We start from the raw sequence: 27,112 nt of genomic DNA on the forward strand, positions 1-27,112 counted from the left end.
ATATACATTTCCTTATGTTATGATGGAATAAGCAGCTTGTAAAAATATTAGCCTACTGGTTGTAAATGGCTGCTTCATTTAATTGAAATTGTCATAGTAATAAAGGAAGCACGAAGAGGCTGTAATTGCCTGTGAAACATTCTGTGAAACATTAATGTATAAAGGGCTGCATAGGATATTCTACCTCATCATCGTTCAGTTGATATTTTGACCCCAGAGGAGAGGATGGAGCTGATGAGAATGCCTGTATGGCACTGAACAGTGATAATTAAACGTTGTTTTCAGAGTGAAAATGACGGTGGTGTATGCCGCCACTGCCACTTCCATGACATATGTATTGGGATCCTCACACATGAATCGAATGTATGGTCTTCCATCCACACGGATTTAGAAAACAGATTTTTTAAACTCATTCCTCATTAACTTCACATACGATCTGTTTCATTTGTATTCATGAAGAATTGAGTTATTTAACTGGGCATTGTTTGTGGTTATTGTTTACCAATTGCTCAGTATTTGTGGTGGACACCTTGCTTGAAGCAAACAGACAGATGACGTCTGATCATAACTCAACTTGTATTTTATACCACTTTATGAAATCATAATACATCACGTGCTATAGACTACCCCACTGCAGACAAAACTTGTTTGTAACTCAGTCCACCTTTTAAACAAAGCCATGTGTGGCAGCAATTGCTAATTTGAAAATTAAAAGTTGTGGTGAGTTATCTGGTAGTGTAACTGTCGGCCAGCTGCGACTGAACAATGACAGGTTTCGTGTAACACACTTCCTCTGGATACAATTGTTCCTCTAGACCAGCAGTTCACTGTGAGGATAGTGGTTTACAAATGCAGCCAGGAAGAAAAAGAATTTCTGAAGTTCATGTGAGCTCACTGACCACTGGCTCCACAAGCAACCAACGATATTGTCAGTCACAAAATATTTTCCTTTCTCAATTCCAACCAACTGTCAAAGTAAAATATATCAAATCTATTTTATATAATGAGAAATTGTAAATACATATGTTAATATATAGCTCCTCTCATACGCTCTTTATTCTATTGCCTTAATTGGCACCATTGGGTATTACAAATTACAACAAAGTCATCCTCTGGGGAAAAAAGCAACAGATCACACTTGGTTATTGGCTGCAAGTTATGTTAATGAAATTACCAATATAAAAATTTCTGTTGGCTATAGAAAGTGCCTCTCTCCAACTCCAGAGAGAAAAAGTGGGAGCCAGAATTGTGTACATGAAGAAAGATAAAAATATGTAAATTCTTTCATTTTCATTTTGAAATATTAATAAATTGACTATAGTTTTTGTTTTCTCCATTTTGTCAAATCAATGTAATTTGTTCTTAGCATGTGTGAATGCATGGTAAACACATATTAATGTGCAATGGTCAATGTCAACAGTTCCTCTCCTCTCTCCTTTCAAAATGCTCTGACTCGCTAGGATTTCCACAGATAATTACATTCACATTGCAGAATGGTGCCCCCTGGAGGTATGTAGTGCATGAACCACATGGCTTCTCATGGAGGCATTGGCCTGTTGCTCCTTGTTACTTGAAAACGAAGTTCATCCTGTCTAGTAGGGCATATTCTATAATTTTTCAAAAGACTTACTCCTACATGGGGGAGTCAAGGAGGGTTGATTTAAATTATTCATGCTCCTAGACTGAAGATTCAGGGATCCGTTGTCAAATTCTGGACTCACACGTGGTAGTCAAATTTTAGCTGGCAGGCAGTCCCCAGGACCCCAGGTCCTGGTTTCCCGGTATGCTTCCCATGTGTGCAAGGACTCTGTTTTGAATTCCATCTTGGATTTCGCTCCCTGTGGGCAGTCTTTCTAGAAGGCAACCACTTGACTTCCTGACTTATGAATATAAGTCTCCTGTGGAAGTCCTCCCAAATAATCCCTTTGGGAACTATCTAGGACAGAGAGAAATTGTCAGCTGGGCTTCTATCCAGACTCTGTTATTCTCAAGAGAGGGGAGGTCGCTCCTTGTTCTGTTTTTTACTCTACTGCCATTACTACCACTGTGCCGCCACCCCCCACCCACAGTGGTCCAATATGGGGAACAATGAAAACTGTCCCTTCTTTTTCTAAGACTTATAAACTATCACTGAAATCCATTTTTTAAATGTCCAATAACAGCCCTGGAAGGAGGGTGGCCAAATGTAAAGAGAGGCCACCTTCAGAGAGCCACTATATTCTCAGACATCACTGTACTTATGCAATAATCATAGTTCTGTATGTCTTACTTTAAAAATCAGTTATGTTTAAAGTAAAATATTTCCTAGAAGGAGAGTAGCTCATTTGGATTTCTGTCCAGAAATGTAGTTTATCCATTCTCTAGTTTACAAAGTAAATTTTACTGTACATTTTTTAAATTATGAGGATTTCCCACCTCCATTCTTCTAGGGATGTTGTTGTTTTCCATCACTACACTTCTAGGAGAGATAGAAGTCTCATCCCTAAGTTGAACCAGAATCCATCCAAGTAGGGTCATGAACGGTCTTGAATGTACTGACAATCTCTTCTTTGTCCCTCCCTTTTCAGTGAAAGAGAAATACTATTCATCTAGGCAGGCAAGAAGCTAAAAGGGAGTAGAAGAGGGGCACTTTGTCAAAGACGGCCATCAGCCTTGCACCACCACTCCCCAGGCTAGGGCCTGCTCCTTACAGCCCAACTGTTGCCTCAGATGGCTCAGATATCTACTGTTTAGGTAGATGATAGATAAGTATAGATAACATTAAACAACATTGCTATGCACATGAATCAGTGAAAAGGACCACACAACCATAGCTGCAATTCCACATTCAGCACATGCACATGGAGCATCGGCATGGCCTTGACATTCTCTCACAGGCAGAGCTCCATAGAGGCCCTTCTGCAGCTGCACAGATTCCTCTCCTGTCTGCCCTCTTATCTTTGCGGTCCTAGGGTCAGGCTCAAATCTCTCTGATGCTTCCATGCTTCCACCTTCCCTGAGACGTGTGCCTTTTTATAGTCTCAGAGTTGTGATCATTTCGGAGTTGTGATCATCACTATATTTTTTCACATGTTTTAGCAGCCTGGTCCCTTAGGGTGATGAGTGGTCAATGAGAGCAACAAAATAACCATAGCAAAAAGCACTGACCCAATTGTATATTCATATTACACTTTGTACTTTGTAATTCCCATACGCCCTACAATGTGAACACTCAAAACATTAGCTGCTGAAAGAAAAAATTGCTCTGTTTGAGAAAACAATTTACATATATGGCTTTAATATACATATATGTGCATGTGCTATGTGTATATATACACACACATGTATGGGTACACATTTATATATGGGTATATGCATACATAAACACATATATTTGTATATGTACATATACATATATAAAATATATAATATATTTATATACATGAGAGAGAGAACACATTTTAGAGTCTGTGGATTGTGTAAATCAATATACAACATATTTCGATCATAAAATCTGAAGCACAGAAAAATTCATGTTATTTCCTCTGGAAGTACTTTGGGCACGGCTTCACCATTTTGCTGACCCAGATGCACCGCCCCATCAATACTTTGGTCAATATTACCTACACGTAACTTTTCAAAAATGCATTTATTTTCACAGATATGTTTTCTTACATAACATTGATCTACCCTATTTTTGAACACTGTAATTACTGACAGCAGTGAGAGACTGGGGAAAGTCCTAACACTTACTTTCTATATCTGTGCTCTGTATTTTTCTCCCGACTCTCTCCCTCAAACTAAAAGATAAACAAACAAATAAATAAATATAAATAAAAAAATCAAGTTTATTCAGAGTCACCTCTCCCTAGAGTTGACTCAGGGGAGGGTTTATTAGAATATACATTCTTCTAGCACAGTTCCTGCATAGAATTACTTGTATTCACTTGGGATATGGTCACTGAGACCATTTGGATAGTATTTTCCAAATTATGCAAATTATCTCACAAATTAGATCCTAATTCAAATGTTAAAGATTCTACTTCCTATAGTTCTACTGGCAAAAAATTTGACTGAATGTATTTATTTTGATCAAGATATGGACAAAGCATTTTTTCTTGACCTTGGAAGTTCTGCAAGTACTATTTAGATTCTGTAATTATTAAATACATGTTCAAATATTCACATATATTCAGATATGGATATTTTGAGATGTTCAATCAATTTTGATTTGTTTATATATGTGACTGCATTTTAATGGTTTTAAAAATAAAGTTTAAAAATTCATATTACATGCATAGAATATGTGCTTTTATGCACATATGAGTAAGAAAGCAGTGAGCACCCACATATCAGTTTACCTACAAACCAGACTAAAAGATATATCTGTGTATATAGACATACATAGTTATATATAATAAAGCATAAATTTGACCTTTAACATGCACTGTTTCCCTCCTGAGAACTAATCATTATTATAAATTTTTGTTTAACATTTCTTTTATCTTCTTTATAGTTTTTATGCTGTATATTTGCATCTCTAAATAATTAGCTTTGCATACATTTAGACTTCAAAGTAACTGACTTGTATGGTAAGAATTTTTCTGAAAGTCTTTATTTTTGTGTAAATCTACATTCCTGAGAGACTCATCCCTGTTGTGTAAGTAGCTGTGTTTTATTCACTTTTCACTGCTGTATCATAGTCCACACCATGTGAACAAATCACAGTTAAATTACCATTAGACTCTTGAGAACATTCATATTGAACATTCATATTGTCTCAATTTGTTTGCTATCATTAAACAGTTCTACATGTGACCTTATCTGTCCAAGGTATTTTAATGTATGAATCCAGAAGCTATGTGGTAGCTCACAGGGCATGCACATGTGAAATTCCACTGGATAATGGGAAATTGTTTTTCTAAGTAGTTACATCTGTACATTTTGCTTTATATCACTATCAAAGTTTGATATTGTCACACTTTTTTATAAACTTTTTAAAAATCCTCACCTGAGAATATGCATACCTATTTTTGAAACAGAGGGAGAGAGAGATACACATCGATGTGAGAGAGAAATGTCAATCAGTTCCTCCTGTAGGCACCCCAGCCTAAGAATGTGCCCTGACCAGGGATGAAACCCGCAACCTTGTGGTGAACGGGACGATGCTCCAACCCACTGCGCCACCCGGCCAGGGAAATATCATCACACTTTTAAATTAACTTTTGCTAATCTGGTTGGTGTAAAATTATATTGCATTGTGGCACTTATTTACATTACTCAATTAAAATTATTCAGGTACTTTGATTAATTACATTAGTCACCAGTAAGGTTCAATTAAGAATAACATTCAATATTTGTCTCAGAAGTTTATTTGCCATTAAAGTTTCATTTTCTGTGAAGTGGCTGAAAATTCCTTGCCTTTTTCTGATTGTTTTTTAGGATTCGTTTTCTAGCTTAAAAAAAAATCGGATTACTATTTATGGTTTGTGCTTTTTGTGTATTCTTAAGGCACTTCTTTTTCTGATATTATAGTGATATTCTTCCATACCCCGATGTTCTCTAAATATTTTATAAATTTACTTGACACATTTTTTCTTCTACTTAATATTATTTTAAAGGGTAAAAAATCAGTCAATTGGTGCTTCTTTTCTAGAACAATAACCCAATAAAATTTTTGGAAAATTTCATCCTTTTTTACTGACCTGAAATATCAACTTAACGATAAGTGTAATTTTCATAAATCTGTATGACTCCTCTTATAGTTTCTATTTTGATGCACTGGTCAGTATTCATATTCCTAGGTGGATGTTACAATGTCTTATTTCTGTGTGTTCATATCTAGTAAATCAAAAGACCATCACCTGTCTTTTTCTTTAAGTAACAGTTACTACCCCGGCCCTCTGTTCTTCCATATGTAATTTGAGATTAATTTGTCAAGATATAAATATACACACACATCTGAAAATAAAATAATCATGTTAGACTTTGAAATTGCACTGAAATTATGTCAATTTGGGTGGAAATTCCTTTTAATTTTGGGTCTCCCCACCCATGAAAATGGTAAATAATTTGATTCATTTAGGTAGTCTTAGATATCTTTCACATTTAAAAGTAATTTTCTCAAAACTGTCTTTTATGTGCTCACTTCAGCAGCACATATACTAAAATTGGAACTATACAGATAAGATTAGCATGGCCCCTGTGCAAGGATGACATGCAAATTCGTGAAGCATTCCATATTTTTGTGTATTGCCAATTTACTGTCCTTCACATCACTTGTGTTCCATTAGCACACTACTCAAGGTCCTATACTCCCTATTCTTGTTATCCAGATCACATAGAGATTCTGTCATATGATTGTTGCTCTAATATTATTGTACGTAATAGATGTTCCATACAATTGTAAATACTTCACAACACCCCTCCCAGATCTTAGCCTACTTCACAGTTTCCCAAACTCTATTATTGTAGTGATTAACTCTATTCTCTTACATACTACTCCTATTTACTATCCTTTACTCTCACCTTACCTCAGAATCTGACCTCCCACAACTTCACTGCTTCCTAGATCCAACTCACAATCCTTCCCTCCCCAACAAGAGTCTTATCTTCTTTCCATCCTTTCTAAAAAGTGGCTAGTTGGCTGGAAGATCACGGTTAACACTATACATAGCCAAAGGATCTCCTATCCCTTCTCTTCAGGGTGCTATGGTAAATATCATAGAATACTCTCTTGCTGCCTTAAACCATTTTGTGTTCCCCCTCCAAGTGATCACAAAAAAGAGTAGGTGAAAGTGGTGAACACCAGGATACCCACTGGAAGAGGAAACCCAATAACCTGTTAGGAACCACTAACAGATAACAACAGAAGAAGGTGAAGGAGGAAGGAGAAACCACACAAACCTCAATCCAGGACCTATCTGGAAATACAACTAATAGTGGAGAAAACTACCCAGTACAAACCACTGAACAAGAGCAAAAGAGAATCCTCAAAACCTTGTACAGACAGAAGAACCAGCTTCAACACAACCTGCCCTCACCAGCACAACAAAATACAACAGGGGATAGACAAAGGGACCCTCAGTTAACCAGCTGGGGGGAAGGACCCACCAAAGAAAGACCCAACAACAATCAAAACCTAAAGACAAATACAGAGCCAACTTAAACGACAGCCCAAGACTAGTGAGCTCAGGAGATCAAGGAGACTGTAACACTGAATCTCACAGGTATTCCACCACAGAAGTTCCTACCATAAACCCAGGGAGTCAGAGCAGATCAATTTAAGAAGTTGAGGCTAACAAGAAGAGTCTCATGAACAATGGGAAGACAAAGAAACAATATCCAAATGAAAGGAAAGGAGGAAGCCTCAGAAAGAATGCTAAATGAAATAGAGGCAACCCAACCATCAGATATTGAGTTCAAAGCAATGGTTATCAGGAAGCTCAATGAGCTCACAATGAGTTACCAGAAAACTACAGGGAAACTACAATGAACTCACTGCAAACTATATCAACATGAAAAAGGAAATAGAAACTATCAACAAGGGCCAAGAGAAAATGAAGAATATAATTTCTGAACTGAAGAACACAGTAGAAGGAATCAAAAGCAGGCTCAATGAAGCAGAAGATTGGATCAGCGAATTGGAAGACAAAGTAGGAAAAACACACAGAAAGAGGAAGAAAAGGAACACAGGCTCAGAAAGAATGAAGAGGGTTTAAGAGAAATGCAAGACAATATGAAACGTAATAATATCCATATAATAGGGATACCAGAAGGAGAAGAAGAAGAGCAAGGGATAGAAAACCTATCTGCAAAAGTAATGATGGAAAACTTCCCTAATTTGATGAGAGAAAAAGGCACACAAATCCAGGAAACACAGGGAGTCCCAATCAAGAGAAATTCAAAGAGTCCCACTTCAAGACACATCATAATTAAAATGGCAAAATTCCAAGACAAAGAGAGAATCTTAAAGGCAGCAAGGGAGAAACAGGAAATAACATACAAGGGAGCCCTGATAAGGTTAGCAGCTGACTTCCCAATGGAAACACTCCAAGCCAGAAGAGAATGGCAAGAAATATTCCAAGTAATGAAAACCAGAGATCTGCAGTGAAGACTACTTTACTCAGCAAGGCTCTCAATTAAGATAGAAGGCCAAATAAGGAGCTTCCCAGACAAAAGAAGTCTAAAAAAGTACACCTCCACCAAACCAGCTCTGTAAGAGATGCTAAAGGGACTGCTTTAAGGAAAGGAAGGAAAAGAGAGAGACAGAGAGGAACACAGGTATGAAAATGGCAAGGAATAAGTACCTATTAATAATAACCTTAAATGTAAATTGATTAAATGCTCCAATCAAAAGACATAGAATAGCTGAATGGATAAGAAAGCATGACCCACACATATGCTGCCTACAACAGACCCACCTCAGGACAAAAGACCTACAAAGAATGAAAGTAAAGGGCTGGAAATAAATTTTCCAAACAAACGGACAGGAAAAAAATGCTGGGGTAGCAATACTCATATCAGACAAAATAGAGTTCCAAAAAAGGGCCATAAAGAGAGACCCAGAAGGTCACTTCATAATACTCATGGAAGAATCCACCAAGAAGACACAAACATTGTAAATATATATGTCTCCAACATAGGAACACCCAAATACATAAAGAAAATCTTTGAGGACTTCAACAAAGATATTAATAGCAATACAATTATAGTAGGGGATTTTAACACCCGACTGTCAGAAATGGATAGATCTTCCAAACAAAATATCAACAAAGATATTGTGGCATTGAACAAGGCCCTAGATGAAATGGACTTAACTGATATTATATATACCCCTTCATCCCAAAGAAATAAATACACATTCTTTTCAAATGCACATGGAAGATTTTCAAAGATAGACCACATGATAGGACACAAGACAAGTCTCAACAAATTCAAGAAAATTGAAATCATACCAAGCATTTTCTCAGACCACAAGGGACTGAAACTAGAAAGCAACCTCAAGGGAAAAAACCCAAAACACTCAAAATCATGGAGATTGAATAGCATGCTATTAAACAATGAATGGGTCATGAGTGAAATCACGAATGAAATCAGGGAAGAAATCAAAAAGTTCCTGGAAACAAATGAAAATGAACTCACAACAACCCAAAACTTATGGGACACAGCCAAGGCAGTCCCGAGAGGGAATTTCATAGTGATACAGGCCTACCTAAAAGAGAAAGAAACATTTCAAACAAACAACCTAACCCTACACCTACAAGAACTTGAGGAACAACAATAAAGACAGCCCAAAACAAGTAGAAGGAAGGAAATAATTAAGATCAAAACAGAATTAAATGACATATAGACTAAAAGCACAATTCTAAGGATCAATGAATCCAGGAGCTGGTTCTTTGAAAAGATAAACAAAATCCACATACCTTTAAGTAGGCTCATCAAGAAAAAAAGAGAGAGGACCCAAATAAACACAATCAGAAATGAAAGAGGAGAGATTACAACTGATGCCACAGAAGTACAAAGGATTATAAGAAATTACTATGAAGAACTGTATGTCAAGAAATTTGAAAACTTAGGTGAAATGGACAAATTTCTAGAAAAATATAATCTTCCAAAACTCAATGAAGAAAAAGCAGAAAGCTTGAACAGACCAATAACAGCAGATGAAACTGAAGCAGTAATCAAAAAATTCCCAACACACAAAAGCCCTGGACCAGATGGTTTCACGGGAGAATTCTACAAAGCATTTAAGGAAGAGCTAATCCCTATCCTTCAAAGACTATTCAAAAAATCCAAAATGATTGAAGACTCCCAAACTCTTTTTATAAAGCCAACATCATTCTAATCCCTAAACCAGATAAAGACACAACAAAGAAAGAAAACTTCAGGCCAGTATCACTGATGAACACAGACACTAAAATCCTCAACAAAATATTGGCAAACCACATCCAACAATACATTAAAAGGATCATACACCATGACCAAGTGAGATTCATCCCAGGGATGCAAGGATGGTTCAACATTTGCAAATCAGTAAATGTAATACACCACATAAACAAAAGCAAAGACAAAAAACCCATGGTCATATCAATAGATGTGGAAAAGGCATTTGATAAGGTACAGCACCCATTTATGATAGAAACACTCAGCAAAGTGGGAATAGAGGGAGCATTTCTCAACATAACAAAGGCCATATATGAGAGACCTTCAGCCAACATCATACTCAATGGGCAAAAACTAAAGTCTTTTCCACTAAGATCAGGAACAAGACAAAGGTGTCCACTTTCACCACTTCTATTCAATACAGTGCTGGAAGTTTTAGCCACAGCAATCAGACAAAAAAAGGAAATAAAAGGAATTCAAATCGGAGAGGAGGAAACAAAACTGTCATTGTTTGCAGATGACATGATAGTGTACATAGAAAATCCTATAGACTCCGCAAAACAACCGCTAAACCTAATAAATGAATTTGGCAAAACAGCAGGATATAAAGTCAATATCCAGAAATCAAAGGCATTTTTGTATACTAACAATGAAACAGCAGAATCAGGAATCAAGAAAAAAAATGCCATTCGATATAGCAAAAAGAAAAATAAAATACGTAGGAATAAACCTAACCAAAGAGGTAAAAGACCTGTATGCAGAAAACTACACAACACTAAAGAAAGAAATCAAAGAAGACACAAACAAATGGAAACATACACTGTGTTCATGGATGGGAAGAATTAACATCATCAAAACGTCCCATACTACCCAAAGCAATTTATAGGTTCAATGCAATACCTATTAAAGTACCAATGGCATACTTCACAGACATAGAACAAACACTTCAGAAATTTATATGGAACCACACATGACCCCGAATAGCTGCTGCAATTTTGAGAAAGAAGAGCAATGTAGGAGGGATCACAATACTTGATACCAAACTGTATTACAAGACCACTGTAATCAAAACAGCCTGGTACTGGCATAAAAACAGGCACATGGACCAGTGGAACAGAACAGAGAGCCCAGAAATAAACCCAAGTCTCTATGGTTAATTAATATTTGACAAAGGGGGCAGCAACATAAAATGGAATAAAAATACCTCTTCAACAAATGGTGTTGGGAGAACTGGACAGCTATGTACAAAAAAATGAAACTTGAACAGCAACTTACAGCATACACAAAAATAAGTTCAAGGTGGATAAAAGATTTAAATATAAGCCGTGACAGCATTGAAGTCCTAGAGGAGAACATAGGCAGGAAAATCTCAGATATTTCACACAGCAACATTTTCAATGATATGTCCCCTAGAGCAAGAGACATAAAGGAAAGAATAAACAAATGGGGCCTCATCAAATTAAGAAGCTTTTGTATGGCTAAAGAAATCATCAGTAAAATGAAAGGGGAACCAACTATATGGGAAAACATATTTGCCAATGATACCTCGGACAAGGGTTTAATCTCCAAAATATATAAAGAACTTACACAACTCCACTCTAAGAAGACAAGCAACCCAATTAAAAAATGGGCAAAGGACTTGAACAGACACTTCTCCAAGGAGGACATACAGAGGATCCAGAGACACATGAAACGTTCAATATCGCTAGCTATCAGAGAGATGTAAATTTAAACCACAATGAGATACCACTTCACACCAGTCAGAATGGCCATCATAAACAAAGCAACGAACAACAGTGTTGGAGAAGTTGTGGAGAAAAGGGATCCTAGTGCACTGTTGGTGGGATTGCAGACTGGTACAACTACTATGGAAAACAGTATGGAATTTCCTCAGAAAACTAAAAACGGATCTGCCTTTTGACCCAGCAATTCCACTGCTAGGATTATATCCTAAGAACCCTGAAACACCAATCCAAAAGAACTTATGCACCCCAGTGTTCACAGCAGCAGAATTTATAATAGCCAAGTTTTGGAAGCAACCTAAGTGCCCATCAGTAAATGAATGGATCACAAAACTATGGTACTTTTACACAATGGAACACTACACAGCAGAAAGAAAGAAGGAGCTCCTACTCTTTGTGACAGCATGGCTAGAACTGGAAAGGATTATGCTAAGCGAAATAAGCCAGGCAGTGAAAGACAAATACCATATGATCTCACCTTTAACAGAAACCCAAACAACAAAACAAACAGACAAAATACAACCAAAGACACTGAAATAGAGAACAGGCTGACAGTGACCAGAAGGGGGAGGGGAGAGAATTTCAGGAGAAAAGGGGAAGGGTTTACAGGAACAAGTATAAAGGACACATGGACAGAAACTAGGGCGGGGTGGTGGGGATGGGAGTAAAGGACCGAAAACTGTACTGGAACAACAATTACAATAAAAAAATAAATTAATTGAAAAAATGTCTTTTACATCATTTTTAGATTAACTCCAATGTAGGTAGCCTTTTTTTGAAGCTATTATTATTAAAATCTTTATTTTCAATTATATTTTCCTACAGTTTGTGGTGGCATTCAAAAATGCAATTGTCTTTGTATATTGATTTTATACTCAGCAATCTTGTTCAACTCCCAAACTAATTCTAATAACCTGTCTGTACATTCTTTTGGGAAGGGGGCTTTGTATTTTGACAGTCACATCATTTGAAAATAATGAGAATATTTTTCTAACCATTACAGCTTTTATTTCTTATTTACCATTTGTATATGTAACTTGTTTTAGTGCAGAAATAATAAATTCCTTTTTAATAAATATATTTAAATGATAAAATCTGTAGAACATGAAAAGAAATACAATTCAGAATCTAATCAAAACAACTACCATAAAGATATTTTATTAGGCTAAAAAAATTACAAAATACTGGAATGTCACTGCCAAAGTACACCAATTTTGATTATTTCTCTTATCTGTTTCTCCTTCTAGGAAATTCATACACACCTTAGAGAGAAATGGGTAAACTTCTCTCAAGTGATCAATCCACAGATACTTGAACCTTGTTTCTCTTGATATTTCATTTGAGATGTCATTTAGCCATATCCTTTGCAACGTCTTATTATCCAACCAATACAAAGAGTAGGAAATGTTATTTTCAAAAGTTGCTCATTACTTCTGAATTTATTGTGCCTTCGACCAGAACAATACATACTGGGACCCGAAGAAAGGGGGTGCATAGCAAACAAAGGGTAAGCAGTAAAACCGCAACTCTGGGACAAGAGGCTCAGAGAGCGAAGGAAGAACGCTGCCCTGCCCAGCTCTTAGGTTAACCGCTACAATGGTAGAAAAAGACCTTCCAAGAGCAGCTGCAACATTTTATTGCCTCACAAGGAAAATAAGGGATTCTTTCATTTACTTTTTCAACTCCTTTACATTTATATATGTCAAAAAGCTCAGGGGGTAAAGCTGTCATCTTTTCAGGTTGAAAGAGGCCCTTTTCCAAGGGGACTGCAGGAGGGCATGACAGCTACATTGTAACTGAGAACCTGCTTTTCTAATAGGTTAGCTTTTGTGGAAGGGCAGCAAGACCCATATTGCACATAACTTCTGTGGAACTGATTCAGATTAATTAGAACTGAAGGGACAATTTTTAAAAAGTTACTTCACTTTGTGTCTGCTAAGGTGGAGAATGAAAAAGTTGAACATGCTGGGAGGAATTCTTTCCCTGGACGTTCATCTGCAGGCCCTGCTTGGTGCCTCAGTGGGGCAGTCCAGGGGGCTGCAGGTGGAGCTTGGCCTCAAGGATAGAACCTGGCTGTGACAGTGTACCTGCTACATGTGCCCAAAGCTCAGTAAAACCAGGGTACTCAACCAGACACCAGTGCTAAAGTAACACCCCTTTAAACAAAAATCAATAATGTTTGAACTTTCCCACAAATTTGAGATATAGGAGGCATGGGTGAAAGACAAAATTAAGAGTTCTTTGTTCAACATTTCCTTTTTCATACATCACCAGTGTCAGAAACCCTATCGGGTACTTAATGATCCTCCACTCTCTTCTTATTGTTTAAACCATCTCTCAAGGGAAAAAAATTGGTGGATATTATGTACTATGGTGTGAATGGTATATAATGTTTACCATGTTATCCCCTCTCAGGAGTATTTCCATGTCACTGAGGAAGATGACTGTCCTTAGAGTAAAGGAATGGTTCTCTGCAGTTATTACGAACAAGGCACTGAAATCATGCAGGTGAGAATCTATTCACAGAGCATCTCAGGTAGAGGGTCAGTGCAAGTCCCCCACTAATCCCTATAATTCTGCAAAAAGTAGAAGCTGAAGTCTTGTGCATGTGGCTCCCTTACAGCCCTTCGGGTGGCTGTAACCCCCCTGAGCTGTCTCTGCAATGCTGTAGCTTTCTGAAGACTCGGCATCACTACACAATCACACTGCAAACTTGGCTTGTGGGTGTTGGAGTGGCATGGGGCTCCTGGTTTATGGCTGGGGCCCAATGACTTTATAATGTACAAAACATACAGAACCACGAGTGCATTAGAATCTAGTCATTACAGCGACACTGATATTTGAGAAGAAAGTGGCAGAACATATTGCATTGTGGATTCATCTCCTTATCAAATAAGCTTTTCAGTATAGGTGGGTCAACTTACTCATCTTTGTATATGCTACTTGCCTTGGCACGGTGTCTGGCATACAAGCAATAGAGTGGGTTTCAAGAATGAGACTAGCTGAACTTCCAAATGCTGCAGCAGAGATAGAAAGCCCTCCCTGATCTGGCCACTGCCTGGCTTTTCAATGTCATCTCCTACCTCTCCTCCACGTGTATCCTGGCATTCAGCTCTACTCAGCTCTCTGCAGGTCCATGTGGTTTATGAATTTTGCACATGCTGCTTTTCTGCCTGAAACATGCTGTCCTCCTTCTAGGCCCTGAAAAATCCTATTCATCTTTCAAGCTTCAATTGAAACATCTCTTCTTTTGTGAAGCCTTCTTTTATCCACTCCAACCCCTGAAGATCTGATTATTCCTATGCTCATCCAGACTTCTATTATAGATCTTAGCACACTGAGTTACAATTGTTTATTTTCACATCCATCCCCTGACCTGTTTCTACCTCTTATCACCAGTCAGAGACTCTAGGACTGTAGCTGTGACTTTTTCATGTTTGTGCCCTAATACTATCTGACCATCATTCATGTACTCTTCCAATTTGCAAGAAATTACTGAATGCAAGGTGTGTTTGAAGGATTGCACTAGGCACTAAGGTTAGAGGGAGGAGAAGGACATTCTCTGGGCTTCACAGAGAATGGCACATGACCAGGCTGGATAGCAACCCTCAGGGGTCAGACCATGGGGGACCATGGAAGCACCAACCAAGGGCTTGGAGATTTTTTTTTCAAAGACAAGCAGAATGCACTGAAGTGCTAAAGCAGAGACTTACTTAATATAACCAGATTAGGAGACTGTATATTTCCAAAGTAGGAGAATGAAGAATGGGTACATAGCAAAATTCAACTGGGTCTATTTCTGCACCAACCCCTTAAACTGGGTTCAGTGGTAGTTTCTATATTCCTGTTTTTTTATATAGTTGATATATTTAAAGTTTTAAAAGTTTGTTCAGGCAGAGTATAGACAATGAATAAGGAAGAATCATACTTGCAATAGGGTGAACAGTTTACTGTCTATTACAACAATCTGTGGAAAGGTGGAACAGGCTCTGAACTAGGAGTGAGAGACAGAAGTAGACATGTCAAAAGGTTTTTCAGAAATAGCATCAATGCCCAGACGGTTCATTAATATAAGGTGGGGTGCTGTGGAAGGAGTAAATGGAGGATGATAGTGCCATTTACTAAAGTGAAACAACTGGTGGAGAAAAAGCTAAATCTAGGCTTACAGACTAGTTTCAGAATAAAAATATGCAAACAATTTAATCCAATTCCTGTCAGTCATATGCAACTTCAGGTATAAAAGGGGTCATGTGATGGTTTTCCGTCACTGAAGCTTCCTTGTTGAGTCAGTTGCATTTGCATTAAGCCCTTGGGAGCCCTGGGGATCTGGCTATAATCGTATTCCTTCCATGGATAAGCAGCATTTCAAGACCTGAAAACGCAAGGGATTACCTGCTAACTTCACCATAAAACTGGATTTATGTCTCTATCCCAGATAAGGTGAGGACGCATGAACATGCATAGATAAGCTACTCTTAGAGGAACTAAAAAAATCACTTCAAGGGTCACTTATTGCATTTTGACCTATCTTCTTCTGTGGTCTAAACCTTAAGTAGAGCCTTTATATTTAGCATGTATTTCCCTGCTGACAATGCATTTGTCTGTAATATCAGAAGTTCACAAATACTATATAAGGAGTGATAGCAAAAATATTCCATAAGACAGATTTTCTTTCCAACTTCGACACAGACTCTCTTTGGATTAAAATAAGGGAGTTTAAATGCTGACATAAAGTTAAACATACACAAAGCAATAAAAATATTATACTTCAAAATCTAAAAAACACAACTGTGGAAATGTTATAAAAATAATGTGACAGAAGTCTTTTTTGAGGGATCCCAACCTAGTCTAGAAAACAAGTAGAAACTGTAGAAATGTTATAAAAATGTGACAGAAGTCTTTTTTGAGGGATCCCAACCTAGTCTAGAAAACAAGACAGCCTACAAGAGAAAAGAAAAGTCACACAAGGTCCCCACTGAACATTCTCTCACTGAAGAGGAGGGTAATGGGGAGAACAAACGTGCAGTTGAAATGCAGAGGACAATTTCTTTTTCAGGAAAAGAGTAATAAAGACTATACAGTGAGGAAAGGAGCAATTTAAAATCCAAAGTGAGGCTAGGTACAGAGTGAATACAAAAAGGAAATTAGAAATGTTTTATTTTCATAAGTGAACCACCTAATATCTCTATTTTGTTCAGTAACTGAAAGATTCTATGAGATACTGAAATAAAATTCAAGTGATAATCACATTAGGAAATGTGAACTTTCTAGATATCAAGTGCTTCCCAAAATAACTGTCCTCTGGGAAAATTAATTTTGTTATAAGAAAGGGGAATGTTTCTTATTCAAAGTTTACCCCCTTCTCCCAAAATGAGGTCATTCATCCCTTTTTTGGTTTGTTTTAATTGTGGAAAGAACACTTCTTTGAACCACTGGATGATTAGGGGTATGCTGTTTAAACTTCATATATGTGTAAATTTTCCAGTTTTCCTTTACTATTAATTTTCTGGTTTCATACCATTGTTTTCAGAAAAGATATCTGATGTGATATCAGTCTTTTAAAATTTGTTAAGACTTGCTTTCTAGCCTAACCCGTAACCATTTCTGAAGAGTGTTCCATATGGGCTTGAGGAGAACATGTATTCTGGGGTTGTTGGATGAAATATTGTGCGTTATGTCTATTAGCTTCATTTGGCCTATTCAAGTTGTTATTCAAGTCCCCTGTTCCTGTATTGATTTTCTGTCTGGATGTTGTATCCATTATGAAAGTGGAATATTGAAATCCTCTGCTATGATTTCTTCCTGTCTGTTTCTCCCCTCAGTTTGTCTTTGTTTGGTTTACATATTTATGGGCACATATATTTAAAATTGTTATCTTTTCCTGATGAATTGATTCTTTTATCACTACATAATATTCTTTGTCTCTTGTGACAGGCTACACTTACATCACGAGTCTACTTTGTCTGACACAAGTACAGCTGCCCTGTTCTCCTCTGGTGAGCGTTTGCACGGAGTATCTCCCACTCCTGCACTGTGAGCCCGTGTGTGTCCTCAAGCCTAAGGTGTTTCTTACATATAGCAGATGGTGCAATCTTCTTTTGTTTTGTTTGATTTTTTTATCCATTCAGCACCAAGTCTTCTGATTAGGGAGGTTAATCCATTTACATTTAAAGTAATTGTGAGGGAAGGATTTAGCGCTGTGATTTTGTTGGTTGTTTTCTGTCTTGTAGCTCCTTTATTCCTATTTTCCTCTCTTTTTGTCTCCCTTTATATTTCATTGTTTTCTTTGTAATGATAATCTTTGATTCCTCTTTTTCTATTATGTATCTTTTATAGGTATTTTCTTTGTGGTTACTACTGGCTTACATCTCGAGTTTTAACAGTCAGTTTTAGCTGATAAGACCAGTATTTGGGTCATTCCTAATTGGTTTGAAAATGAAGTAAATATGTCTTTCCTGTAATGACCACAGAGTGATTCTTTACAATGTTTATTGACAAAACAAATGTTTCACATTGACATTTTTGGTTTAGCTTTTGAACTAAACTAAACCAAATATTAGTTCATAAATGTGTCTATTTTTCTTGGAGAACATCTATGGTTCAAGCAAAATATTTTCTCTGGATCTCAACACAATTGCTTTCAAAAACTAAAACAGAAAAAAATTTATTGATCTTTCAAATTTTAAAACATAACATTATTTTCCAGTGTAGGTAAAATAAATAATTTTAAGTAAATAGAATAATGGATTTATTTTAAAATGGCATGAGAACTTTATCATTAAGGTTAAAATAAATAAGCTTATGTGAAAGTATTAAAAATAATAGAAAGCATTTTCAGGCATTTTATAATTTTTCCCATTGTGTATAACTTAGGTTTCCCAGTCCATCACCCACCCTAAACTGGGCATTCCGGTAGAGCAGGGGATGCACTGTTGGTCATAACCCCCTCTGCCTGCTGTTCTGTGCAGCACGTAACAAGCTCTCCATAAAAATTGGCTGATTTCTATTGTGGAATGAAGCAGGAGAGTAATAAAACCGCGTTTCAGTTTAATTTGGTAGAGTTATACTTGCTGGTGATAGACTGACAGCAGACAAGGAGCCCAGGGAGGCACCAGAAGTGATTGGAATAATCCAGGTGTGAGGTGACATGGAACCTAAGTGTTGGCAGTGAGAATGGAAGGGCGGGGTGGGTCAAAAACCAAGTCTGTGGTGGGGAAAGGAGCACAACTAATAAAAAAAAAAACCTTAAAAATGTAGATGCTGCAAAACTGGAAAGACTGATGGAACAAGAACCAAGGTTCGAGCGGGGAGATGATGAGCCAGGAAACATGACGTCACAGGAGTGTGAAGAGGCAGGGTCGACACTACAAACGCTACCACTGAGGTGATTAGCAAAACATGTCTGCTCAGGCCATTTCCTATTATTGCTTAGGATGAAGATCACAGGAGAAAGAACTAAGTTTTGATGAAAGGTAACAATAAAACAGTCCTAAGTCGCATGGCCTATCACCACCCTTGGGGTTGCAGCACTAATTTATCTACCAGGTTTTCTCCTTAGGGTAGGCAAAGTCAGGTCTTCTACCCTTGATTGCTTTTAGTTCCTTTCTGTATGCTCTCATTTCTACTTTCCCTTCCTGGAGAGCCCTTCTCCTGCCTAAACCACATCTGCCAAAATTGCACCTCCTTCGCCAGCTTTCTCTTCAACACTTCTTCCTGAGCAACCTCCATCCCTACCCAGTAGATGATACGTTTCTTTGAACTTTCACACTGTTTTTCAACTTTCCCATGGCAGCATGCAGAATATATCTTGTTTCTTTTGTCAGACATATTAGTCTCCCTTCAAAGGAAAAATGACCAGAATCAGCATTTACTACATCCCTATGAATGCTTAGAAAATACGACTGTGCTTTCCATATTTCATTTATTCCTACATTTATAAATCCAAAAGTAGACTCAGACCAAATGTTGTTTTGGAGGCTGGACACAGCACTGAGCAGATGGAGAGTGTCCTGCCTTCCTGGAGGTTACTTTTCATGTTTTGGAATTACATTGACTAGTTAAGGTTCTCTTTGATTCTAAAAAGTTATTACTCTAGGGATTATTTCATAATTATAGTAGTATTTTAAAAATATAGTAAAATATTTCCACTGAAAAGATTTTATAATTATTTCCCATTTGAAAGAAGATACCAGAAAGGCTATTTTCCAATAGAAAATTACTGATTACAATCATTAAGAAGAGAAACCTATAGACAAGAAGATATGTTCTCAGACAAAATAATCTTACTGATCTAATTCTGTAGAGCTAAGCTTACAGACACTGGGGCAGAATGTCCTAGAAGAAGTAAGACTCTGGTATAATGAGTTTTTAATGCGTTTAGTGTATCACTGAAAATATAATTTATCAGTCTCAGAGAGAAGCTGCTATTTTACTCAAGGGATAACAATATTTAATATGGTTGCATTGCCAATTTGTATGGAAAAATTTAAAACCACTACGTGACAGTAATTCCCATTGGTGGCAGTAATATGGTAACTTATACCAGTAAAAACAATGCATTATAAAAAACGATGACATATTGTCATTGAGACAATGCTCAAAACTCAATAGCTATTGCTAAATACATCCTGGAAACAGAAGGATACAAATACATCATAGTATTAATTGGTGTATCCAGAAATTTGGGGAAATGTGATATTCTATTTCACACACACAAAAAATTCCATTGCTAACTGATATTTTTCATTGCTTATTTTATATATAAACAAATACAAGAAATCCTCAATTCATATTACTTTCTCTTGATTGCATTAAAAAAATCTTTAAAAACCCTCAGTCTTTTTTTAAAAATCCAGTTGTGATGTGAACTTTTCATCTATAATAAACTTAATATCCATTATTAAATAGCTCAAAAAAGTTTCTGGAGATCTATTGCACAACACAGGGCCTTATAGTACAATATACTATCCTTTACACTTAAAATTTTGTTAGGAGGGCAGACCTTATGTTAAGTGCTCTCACCACAAAAGAAAAATCAATCTATCAATAGAGTGAAAGAAAACTTGGGGAGATGATAAATTTATTTATAGCTTTGATTATGGTGATAGTTTCAGGGATAAATACTTATCTCCAAACTCATCAAATTGTACACATTAAATATCTACAGACTTTTATATGCCAGTAATATCTCAATAAAGTGATTTAAAAATAATAAAAAATAAAGAAAAATTAGAATAAGTCCTATACTTGAAAGTTTCTAAAAGTAAAAACATCAGAAGATTAGGAATAAATGAAATAAGTCCTATACTGGAAAGTTTCTACAAGTAAAAAGAGATTAGGGATAAATGATAATTTTGAAAGATACCAAATGACATAAACTCTATAATAAAAAGGCAATGAGGAGATGTTCTCCAATTTTAATATGGGCAATAGCTTATACCCATCCTTTTCAAATACTGATGAAACTGTGAGTTCTTTTTTGCCATTATATTTTACTTGACTTATCATGAACTGATTTTTTTCCTTAACTGCTACTAACATCCTTCTCCTCTCTTTCACACAGTATATATTCAATACCGACCTTGAACAGAGCATTGGAGGATGATGGAAACATAGGACTGCTGTTATATCTGTTCTCCATGCCTTGATTTTTTTCCCCTAATGCTTTATTAGTGCAGTTTAGAATAACATTTCCTAAACATTGTAGGAAGTCCTAGAGTTTTGAATCTAATGTTCATTTCCAAGAGGGAAATTTGGTGTGTATCATTCCCTACATTTATTTGAGTAAGGACCTCACATTTTTTAAATTGCTGGCTTTTCCTCAGCCCCACAGGTACAATATGAAAAACACCACAGCAGGGTGACAAGAGCCAGGCAGAAAGGTCCCGGACAGTCACTGCCGAGGTTGACCTGAAATACCGACCTATTGCCCACTTGACGTTTATTGGTTAACGAGGTGTAATCCACCCATTCTGAGAAAAATACCAAAGTATCTTGTTTAACAATTGGCTTCTGTTCTAAAAGTATTTGTCTATTCCCTGAATTTATGCCCTCACCTTGATTATAAGACAAAATTCTGAATTAATTTCTTTGAGCAAACACATGAAGCAAATGGAAAGTGAAGTTCTTCTTCAGTGAAATTCTTTACTTTCTTTACTTTAGTTTTATTGTTGACATTACTACAGGTATCCCCATTCCCCTCCTTTGCCCACTGCATCCCCACCCATATCCCCCTTCCCTCTGGCCATCACCACACTGTTATCTGTGTCCATGGGTCATGCATGTATGTCCTTTGGCTAATCCCTTCACTTTCTTTCATCCAGCCACCCTGCCCCCTTCCCCTCTGATAGCTGTCAGTGAACTTCTAAGGATGTATTGAAAATTTATTTTAAATATTTCAAAAGTCTGAGAAAGATATATTGGCAGAGAGTAGGAATCCAAGGAGTCTGATAGGGAGAATTGCAAATTATTTAACTTGTATCTGGAACTGTTTATGAAGGCTAGGACAAAGACTAATTTAAAATATTTTCCTAATTTTGTTCTTATTAACTTGTAACATTGTTTATATATATATATATATATATATATATATACACACACAGAGATAAATAAATAAATATATATATATATATATATATCCTTTAGATAAATGTATATATCCTTACATCTAAGAGGTAAATTTCTTGAAATAATTTTTATTCTGAGGTTAGGTATCCAAATCAAAAAGCCAAAATACTTTAAACTCAATACACACTATTCAAAATGTCATAAATTGAATAAACCCTTTTTTTGCACGGTTGTCTGCTCATCAGGAAGATTTTGAAAGTCACCTTTGCATAATAAGTCTCCGGAGCCATTTAAGGGCCTTGCCTGTGAAAGTCCACTGCCTATCACTATTCTCAACAGTGTTTCATGAAGGTTGACTTCATCTCATACCTGATTAAAATGGAAAGCAGAACACGATTTTAGATACCACCTGTTAGACATGTACTCCTCTTTTTATGGTTTTGCCCGAGCTATTGCCTTCCCAATTTTCCATCAATCCATAAACCTTCCCTCAGAAATCTCAAAATTAATCTATTCCAGAATTATGATCATCATTCATAGTTGAAACTTTGAGAAATATTTATGGAGGCATTCGGTATATAATAGGAAACAATGCAGCCACAGTTTATAACCTGGTAAATCTTTTTATTAGGGGAAATGATACTTAAATAACCAGAAACATTAAGATAGGAGATCTGCACAGGAAAATTCCAGCCATTGTTAATGTGACGAGAATGGTTTGGGTGACATCAATGTAACCTGGGCAGCCAAGGACAGTGGACTGGAAAGTGTATGCATGAACAATGACGACTTCAGTGTACTCATTAGTAGGTAGACATTGCTGAGTGAGCATGTGTATTGTGTGGCCATTGCATTCAAAATAACTGAGTGAGTAGAGCAATGAACCTGCATTAAATTTTATATTAAGCTTGAACGTTGCTCCGAGGAAACTATTTGGATGATTCAGAAGGCTGCAGCTATGGGTAACTTCAACACAATGCACCCACCCACGCATCACCTATTGTGCAGAGTTTTCTGGCAAAACATCAAATCATCTAGCTGGCTCAGCCCCCCTACAGCCCAGATTTGGCACTCTGCAACTTCTGGCTTTTCCCCAAACTAAAATCACCTTTGAGGGAAGAGATTTCAGACCATTGATGAGATTCAGGAAAATATGACAGGGCATCTGATGGCAATTACAATAAACGATTTTGCAGAGTGGTTTGAATGGTGGAAGAGATGCTGGGAGAACTGTGTGAGGTCCCAAAGTGCCCACTTTGGAGGGGACTGAGGCATTATTCATTGTCCTATGTACAATGTTTCTTGTATCTTGTATCTTCTTAAATAAATATCTCTATTTTTCATATTACATGGCTAGATACCTTCTGGACAGACCTTGTATACTAAGGAATAATGATAAATGCTATGCTCTAAAGGAAATATACAGTATACAGTATATAGTGTACAGTTTATAGTATATAGTTATATAGTATATAGCATATAACCCACATATAGTATATAGTATATAGTATATAGCATACAGTGCACATATACATAGTTGATAACGTATAGTACATGGAATATAGTAAACAGCATATAGCATACAGCATATAGTATATAGTATTTACCAAAGGCTAGCTGAAAGGTGAAGAGTTGAAGGATGCTTAGGAATTAAAGGATGGATTGTTGGGAGAAGAGTTCCAGACAGAGGAGTCAGGTTATGACAGTGAGATGGTAAGGAGCATGATTCTTTTAAGAAACTGAAGGGAGATCAACATTGCTGGGAATAGCCAATGTGAAGCTTCCACCTTGTCTTTCCACCTCTATCCAACCACAACCTACTCCTTTCCCCATGCACAATCCACCTCCACATTGCCAGCAAGCAGCTTTGTATAGCAGGGCAGAAAGGAACAATAGTTCCCAAGGAGCATGGTGAGGGGTATGACAGTGCAAATTCTTGCACTATGACCACTGGTAGGAAGGCCCTCATGATGCCAGTATGTCAGCCAGTTACCTTTCCAATATCCCTCCAGGTATGAGGGACTCCATTGCAATGCTTAGGCTCCTCCATGGCCTCTTGTGGCTATTAGAATAGAGTCCAAAGTCATGGCTGGGCCCAGCCTGTGTGGTGTGGCCCCTGACATGGGTTATTCACATGGTCATCCAGCAAGATCTCACTCTGTCCTCTGCCTCACATTGGAAGAAAACCGACAAGTTTCAAGACAGCAATTACCTTCCTAAAATCAACCTATGAGTCGTGTGATCAACACTGCCAGATGTCAGGCTTGTATGTAAGTGAAGTCCCCAACGGACAGATGAATTTTGCAAAAAATAAATTTGGAAGAAGTTCCTGCTGGCACGGAAGTGAATCGCTTTATTTCTGAACATTAACTTTCTAACTCCTTAAAGGCAGGAATTATGCTTTAATTATTCTGCGTCCCTGCTGTTGAGTATAATGTCTAATTCAAAATAAGCACTCAATAAATGTTTATGGAATTAATGAATATTTTAAACTAGTCAAGACCAACACTACATTTTAAATAATCATATTTTCCAGTGTTTAAGTTATTGATTGTGTAATTTAATAGCTTAATTTTTAAATGAGCAAATCAAAGTGTGGAGATTAAGTAAATGATACTCAGGTCATATTGCTTAAGAGCAGGTAAGGATGCCTCTGAATGCTGTTATCTCAATGGGCATGGAGCTCTTCCTCAGAAGGTTCTCAACCATGATTGGTGAGAGCCCAGCCACGGTGAGAGCAGGCCAGCTGGACAGATAAAGAATGGGCCATTGGGAGATATGGTTGTTCGACTTTACCAGTGACTATACATACTCACATTCCTTATTTCCTGACTTTGTCAGGGCTGCCATAAAGAGAAAGGGAAAATAAAGATTGCAGTCATGTCTTTATTCATGAGAATCTACTTCGTGAATTATTGCAGACTGGCTTTCCCCTGCCACTCAGCACCATTCTAGCGCCCCTCACCCTTCCCAGACCACTGCTTGGAGAACATATGAACTAACTTCCACAAAGCATTCTGAAGTTAAGGAGAACAAATATTTAATTTTTAATATGTCATCGCTTCCTACCATTAATGTGGGTATTCACATGTAATCTAATATTCATTTGAGGTTGAGACTGTTGAGACTACTTGTGAATTGTTTCACCTAAGATGCAGAATAGATTTCCCTATGGAGATGACATTACATGTACCTGTGGTTATGTCTGCAGGCCAGACCAAAAGCAAGAAATTGATTTATGTGGCACAAATATTTACTGCATGTGTAACATTTCTGGAACAGAATGAAGTAGAACAGTGTGGAAACACTGTTTTGCCATACACCAGTAAAAGCCTCCTGGAGGCCAAAGTGGAACATTAAGGATCACCTTATTCCCCAAAAGCCTGGTGGTTGGAATGCCACCCAGAGCCCAGAATCATTAGGACCTGGAAGCCCTTATGACACTGAGGAGGTGGGCAAGATTGCAGAGAGTAAGAGGCGAGTTCTGAAAGTGCATTCCCTTCTTTTTTCAGTTTCATTGTGCTTCCTTCCTTCATTAAAAAAAAAAGGTTTTTTTTTTTAATGCTTGCCTGTGGTAACCCTATTTATTTACCTCTGCAAGTCTCAGTTTCCTACTGTGCTTATGAAGATAGAACTACGTTGCTGGTTTACAGTAAAGATTAGAGATAATACACCTGAAGCCTGTGATATGAAAGCTGGCACCCAGTCGGCATTCTGTGAATGGTGTCTATCCCCACTGTAACTGGCGCTGCTACGATGATTATTGCTACTCTTACCACCACTAGTGCTTTCACTATTCACTAGCTGAATAAATGGGCTGACCCCAGAGGATACAGCCTTATTTCATTTCCTACCACAGCCTTCAAACACTCTATTGGGTCTCTTCCCTTACCCTTGATAACATCTCAGGAAAAAGTCACATCATCTCAGGCATTAATGAATAGTAGTATTTTTTAGGGATTAGAGTACAGAGTTAAGAAATGAAGATTTCTGCCTTCTCTGGTTTAAAGCTAGTTTAAAGGTAATCCCCACTCCTATGAGCTTAGACTGAACCTAGGGCTCAAGGACCTGGAGCAGTGGCAGTCTGTCCTTTTACTCCACCCTCTTCTAGCTCCTTGACTCCTTTACAGTCAACAGGGGAAATGAGATGAAAGGAAAGGCCTTTTCAAAATTAGCTGGTTCTCCCTGGATCTCTCTTTATTAGGTGTTAGACAAGCATGTAGATATCAAAATCCACGAGATGAATTTATGGATTCTTCAGATACTACCATGCTTTCCCTGGGGCTCTCTAACACTGCCCTTCTGACTTGAGTGATGTGTTCTCAGGGCGACACTGCTATCATTGACCCTTGTCCCCACATCTAACCCTCAGTAGTCAGCACACAGACATTTTCTGCTGGATTCACCTTGTCCCAGCTGCTGAGGGTGCTGACCAGAAACTCAGCCTGGGCTATCTTTCCCAGCACCCATTAAACAATGGGAACAACGTGCATTGTTGCCAAACATCACTCCTGCCTTTGCCCTTGCTCTCACTGCAAGCTACTTGACAGCCTGCCCCCCTGGGACTTCTTCAGGGAGTGTCTATGGGGAGGGAGGGGAAACATGGCATGGCTTTCACTTTTATGAATTCTCGCTGAAGACCCTTCTGTCTAATGAATTATTGTCTTTCTCACAAACCTCTTGCATAGTTCGGTTTCCTCTGAAGAAGTGTCTGGATTCTCTCTTTGAACTCTAGAGCAACTCATCACCATTTTGTTCAGAAATGAGAATTAATTTTTGACAGAAGATTAAGTCCTATGTCTTTCCTATTACCCAAGTAGTACTGGGACACATTAAAGAGTACTTACCATAGGGGAGAAGGTAAGGAATGAGCGTGAAAACAAGAGAGTGGCAGAGTTCTCTCATTTCCTCCTTGTTCATACTCCTCAAGTTCTGTTCTA

At 37.5% G+C, this 27,112-nt stretch overlaps 1 protein-coding gene and 1 non-coding gene across 2 annotated transcripts in view; one reads left to right on the forward strand and one right to left on the reverse strand.

The window, feature by feature from the left end:
• PLXDC2 (plexin domain containing 2) overlaps positions 1–27,112 on the reverse strand; it is a 403,365-nt gene that overhangs the window by 112,386 nt on the left and 263,867 nt on the right. The gene's annotated exons all lie outside the window — the stretch shown is intronic.
• Positions 6,120–6,226, forward strand: LOC114493543. Its single transcript, XR_003684180.1, has one exon. It is a non-coding gene; the product is annotated as a U6 spliceosomal RNA (small nuclear RNA).

The sequence above is a fragment of the Phyllostomus discolor genome, chromosome 1 (assembly GCF_004126475.2).
Source record: "Phyllostomus discolor isolate MPI-MPIP mPhyDis1 chromosome 1, mPhyDis1.pri.v3, whole genome shotgun sequence".
Lineage (NCBI taxonomy): Eukaryota > Metazoa > Chordata > Mammalia > Chiroptera > Phyllostomidae > Phyllostomus > Phyllostomus discolor.